The sequence below is a fragment of the Panulirus ornatus genome, chromosome 48 (assembly GCF_036320965.1).
Source record: "Panulirus ornatus isolate Po-2019 chromosome 48, ASM3632096v1, whole genome shotgun sequence".
Lineage (NCBI taxonomy): Eukaryota > Metazoa > Arthropoda > Malacostraca > Decapoda > Palinuridae > Panulirus > Panulirus ornatus.
The window spans coordinates 24,026,544-24,032,524 of record NC_092271.1 but is presented as its reverse complement, the minus strand read 5'-3'; positions in this window follow the sequence as shown (position 1 = coordinate 24,032,524).

Below are 5,981 nucleotides of genomic sequence, written 5' to 3'. Positions count from 1 at the left end.
TGTCTATGTATACTTTATTTACAATGTCTATCAATACTTAGCTATATTCAGTGAGATGATTTTATATCATTCAGTTATTTTTTTTAGCTATACTTTAAATATAATCACCGAGATCATTAATAATTGATAACACTTAAGTCTACATGTAGCCTGAGATTACGTATGCTGATGGATGAAGGAGTGAAATGGAGGTTGGGAGGAGTGAATGGGTGAGGGAAGGAGTGAATGAAGTGAAGTTAGTGAATCAGTCGTGTGTGGCTCTTACTATGAAAGAAATACAGATGGCGGGGGGGGGGAGGGGGAAGAAGGTACGATGGAGGGGTGATGGGGAAGGGAGGGGGGGAAGGGTTATTTGGAGGGAACCCCTCACCCCTTAAGGAAGGGAGTGGGTGGTGGGGAGGGAGTGAGGGGGCGTGATAGTGTTATCGGCGCGGTAAGAGCTTGCATTAACGTCCGCCATAACGTTAAGTCAGCCGGATACTCCTGCACCATCAGGGGCGGGGGTGTGGGGACACCACCACCTGGGGCAGGGGGGAGGGGAAGGAACACCACCTGGGGCAAGGGGGGACACCACCTGGGGCAAGGGGGAAAGGAAGGAAAACCAGCGGGGGCACTAGGAGACGACACCTCCTTAGGCAAGGGGGGAGGACACACCTCCTGGGGCAGTAGGAGACGATACCACCTGGGGCAAAGGGGGAAACACCCCCTGGGACAGAGGGGAGGAAGTGGAAGGATGGGGTACTCCCGCGTGAGGTTGGGTGAGGGGAAGAGCTACAGAGGAAGCAGGAGGAGACGCAGCAGAAGACAAGGTAAGAGGAGAACCAGCACTGGACACAGGACGGGAAGGTCAAGACGACACAAACCCATCAGAGAAATAGAAAGAAGCAAATTGATGAGGAGTGTGACGAGGAGGAGTTGTGAGTGTGGGGTTGGGGGAGGGTGGTGTCTTCAAGCACTGAGTGTGTGTGGGGGGGGGGGGGAGGTATAGATCCGGATTTGCACCCCTGTCTGCCACAAGGCAAGGCAGTGACGTCACAGAGCTTCAGGACGGCCCTCACAGGAGACCAACAGACGTGCGGGCGTCACACTCACACACACGCATACACACACACACAGCGCCAGCCCGCCACGGATACGCTCCCACAGCAGACCACATGTGAGGCGGAGAGAGAGAGAGAGAGAGAGAGAGAGAGAGAGAGAGAGAGAGAGAGAGAGAGAGAGAGGCCCACAACTTGATATCCAGAGTTCGCATCCTGTTGTGTGTGTTAGTGGGAGTTTGTCATCTTGTTTCTTTTTTACTTAATTCGCCGTGACAGTTGTCAGGTACTTCGCCTGTAGTCAGACTTTCCTCCTTATGGTTGTAAAAACCACTCCTAGTTCTCTGCATCAGCGCATCAGTCCTCAAGCTCTAAGTCTACTCATCAACCTCACTCAATGCTCTAGCTACCCCGTTCCATGTATTCCATCAGTATGTATCTATCATGGATACACGGAGCCTTCCGTCGCACTTATGTGGCTTACCCATATCCGTATGAGTCGATACAGTCAGGTGGGTCAAGTGTGTGTGTGTGTGTAATGTCCTGCCCAGACCACAGTACGTCTTCACTTGATTCATTACACCATCAAACTAACCTATCAAACACACACACACACACACACACACACACACACACACACACACACACACGATCATCATCTGTCCCTCTTACACCAAATATAAACACGTCCAACACGTTGCTTCCTCCTACTCTCTTCCTACCATTCACCTGGACCTCATCCAACAGTTCGAGTATTGCGCCTTCCACCGCTACCGCCTCGCCACCAGAGATCCCCCGTCCCCATGTTGCAGTTCGACACCACAACCGCATCCAGTCCACCCGAGATCATAAAGGCCGCTATGAGACCAGCCCCCCCCCTACCAACCCTTGTGGACGCTATCAATACACCGCCACTCCTGTGTTTAGGAAAAGACTTGTTTGATAACCCCAGTCCCTCTCCATAACCCGACTGTTTATGATTTTTCTAAATGTTTTAGCCTTTGACAGCAATTTATCAAATGAATTGGCTTATTGTTAGTAGCGGTAGTAGTAGTAGTAGTAGTAGTGGTAGTAAGCACACACACACACACACACACACACACACACACACACACACTCGGGGGAATAATTAAGCCAAGAGGCGTTTCAGGAGCTGATATGTGGGTGCCACCCATCGAGCTTTTACAGCCTCGCCCTCACTGTGGCTCAAGTGAGTGAATCTCTCTCTCTCTCTCTCTCTCTCTCTCTCTCTCTCTCTCTCTCTCTCTCTCTCTCTCTCTCTCTCTCTCTCTCTCTCTCCTTTCCATCTGTCCTCTACGTCTACTCCCTCTTCCCTTCCCTCTTCTATCTTTCTTCCCTCCCCTCTGCTCCATCACCACCATCGCCAGTGAGCATGTAGATGACCCACGACTCTAGCTTGTGTTTGTTTAGGTCACTACGAATAATTCTTCCTTCGTGGTGCCTCCCTCAACGCTGTCTCGACGCTGCGCTCAACGTTGCCACAACCTTCCCTCAACGCCGTTTCGGCCTTCTCCCCTCAACGCTGCCTCAGCCTCCTCCTCAACGCCGTCTCAGCCTCCTCCCCTCAACGCTGCCTCAGCCTCCTCCTCAACGCCGTCTCAGCCTCCTCCCCTCAACGCCGCCACCGTGCCTTTTCAACGCCTGCTCGGCGTCGTGTCTCTCCTTATTACACGGCTTGTCAAAAGTTGCTTCAGCGCCTCTTCACAACCTAGTTTCAACGCCTCTTCGTCATAGTTTCAGGGTCCCGGACTCCTCGTCAGGTCCTTCAATGGGGGGGTGGGGGAGTCAAGTCAGGAGAAGAAGTCCCTGGGGGCCTCCCCGGAGTACAGGGGGTGGGTCAGGTCAGGTCAGGTCATGTCCCCGGAGCCAGCAGGTTCTCCCACCGCCAGCTTCGTCCCCCGCCCCTCCTGACGACCCTCATCACACGGGTGACGCTCCGTGCAGTAAGCGCGACCTCCCCTAACCTGGGCAGGTCGCGTCTGGCCCTAGAGGTCACGACCTGTGTGGCTGGCTGACTCCTGACGCTTGTGGTGGGCGGAGCATCTTATACGCCGCCTTGCATGACGTCAGAGTGAATCAACCAATTAGCCTTAATCTTACCCCTCGTTACGTCACGGTAAACAAGAGACGGACCAATGGGGAGGCAGGTTGTGCGGTATGGCCTCCTGCCGACACAGGTGAGGTGAGGTGGGGTCGGGGGCCAGCGCCTCTCCTCCCTCATTACAACTCTCTCGCCAATTTGAATATAGATGGAGGCAGCAGGTGGCCTGGGATTACACCCCTGCCGCCCTTGATGGGCCTGACGGGTGACGGCTGGAGACCCGGGGAGACCGCCCCCCCTTCCGCCCCCACTCCCTTTCTTACACCCCTCCACAACCCAGCCTGGACCAGGTTTACCTACCCCGTCCTTCGCCCCCTCTCTCTCCCTCTTCCATTTCACAATATATTGTATCTTTATTTTCGTCCTTTTATCTTCCCTTATTGTATGTTTTCCCTCACCCATCATGTTTCCCTTCATGTGTGTTCCCTTCCCTCCATGTCTTCTTCCTTCTCGTTCCCTGCCTTTGCCTCCTTCTTGGTTCACTCTCCCTCCCTCCCTCCTTTCCTTCCTTTTGGTTCCCTCCTCCTGCCTCCTTCCCTCCCTCCAGCTATCATCGAGCCAGGCAGCGTGAGAGACTGTGTCCTCAGGTTACCCTCTCAGGACACGTCACACACACACACACACACACACACACACACACACACACACACACACACACACACACACACCTCCCTCCCTCAACCCTCCATACCATCTGTAGAGGGATGTATGTATGTGTGTGTCTGTGTCTTTTGCGTGTTGTCTTTTCTGTTGTTTTATGATTGTCCATGTGTAATGGTAGGGTGGGGGAGTGGTTCACGTGTAATGTCTTATCTCCATTAATACAAAGGAATTCAAACAGCTACAGACCACTGGGTCATTTCGAGGTTGTTTTTTCATAGTTCATCCGTGGTGTGTCCCGAGTGGGTGACGTCTCCTCTGCAGGCTGTCATCCAATTGTCTTCTGATTATCTTTTCCAGTCTTTTGTGGTCCACACTCGCTAGAGAGAGACTAGCTTGTGGTTCGTTTCAACTTCCCGGTCTCTTAAGATTAAGATATGTGTCATCATCCACTTCTTTGGCACTTTAAGCTTTACCTTACATCTTCGCCAATAGTGTAGGAGGCCTGGCAAGCGTATCTGCACCCTCCTTCAGCACATATAGGTCAGGACCCTATTTTTATCTAGATGTTCCAATGCCTTTTTAGACTTTTTCACCCATTCCGTCTCACTGGTGATGGAGTTGCAGCGTCTTCCAGTGTGAAAACACGTATGAACTTAGCTATTGACCTCCTGGCATATCTCCATACTTTCTACTACACCTCTTTCCTCTCAGTACCTTAACCCAATGAACTCCTTTTTAACCTAACACTTTACCCCTCTGTATACCTTAACCCGATGAACTCCTTTTTATACCTCTCTACCCCCGGTGGGTGTAGAAAAGTTGTGCATCATCTGCCTTGTATCATTCTTATTTCAGTGTTTCTCTTAAACTCCTTTCTTATCCTTATGTACTCTTTCTTTATCCTTGTATACTCCTTCCTTATTCTCTGATGACAATAAACCAACATCCCGTCAGTCATGTCCTCTCCGTGTCCCTTCCTTACCGTAATGTCTGTCTGTGTCTGTCTCCCTCCACTTCTTTGTCCCTTCCATGTCTCCTTAGTTATGTCCCCCTTCTAATGGCTTTTCAGAGCCATGTTCTCTCCTCACCTTCCATGTCTTCTTCCTTTCATATACCCTTGTTCCTGTCCCTTCTATTATCTTTTACCATCCCCTCTGTGTCTCATCAGCCACGTGTCTTGCGACAATGCCATGTTCTTTCGGTGCTCTCCCCATTCTCTCCCCTCCCTGCCTTGTCTTGCGACAGTGCCGCGTCCTGTGCAAGACACCCTCACTGCTGTGTCCCCTCCTTGTCTCACACATCCTTCCGATGTCTCATCAAGCAGCCATGTCCAGTGACGTATTTCCACCCCTCCCCCCCACCCGAACCATCTACCACTCTCCCCTCCTTAGCATATGTCCCGAGATGGGAGGGGAAGGAGGGGACAGTTCCGGGGATGTGTGCGTATGTGTGTACCCACAGGGGCGCAACCGGACACATGTCGCCATCCGTTGTCACGCCAGGCATGCTAATTGGTTAACGACCACACGACTCTTGTGGGGGTTACGGCTCTTACGACCGGAGGGGGGGGGGATGGGAGAGGATGGGAGAGAGAGAGGAAATAGAGAGGGAGGGAGGAATAGAGTCTTGGCTGGTGTTTGATAGTTTGATTCACTTGAGGAAGGAAGGGCATGAAAAGGCCCTTTGCCTTCACTTTTCGTTTCATATATATATATATATATATATATATATATATATATATATATATATATATATATGTGTGTGTGTCTGTGTATGTGGGTGGGTTGGGTCGTTCTTTCGTCTGTTTCCTTGCGCTACCTCGCTAACGCGAGAGACAGCGACAAAGTTAAATAAAAAAGAAATATATATATATATATATATATATATATATATATATATATATATATATATATATATATATATATATATATATATATATTTATATATATGTATATATATATATATATATATATAATGTTTCTGTGAACACAATCTTCGTAAGGGAACAGAGCAAATTTATCTCTTGAAGGTCAGAGAGAGGGATGAGTGCGTGAATTAGGCAGGTAGAGTGTGTTGTACACTTAGGATTATACATGGGTCTGTTTAGATTATGATTATTCATCTTTCATTCTCGTAATTAATACTCATGTATATGATGGTGATCTTCTTGTTGTTGTTGTTGTTGTTGTTGAGGTGGTGTATAACAAGAAACGCTGGTC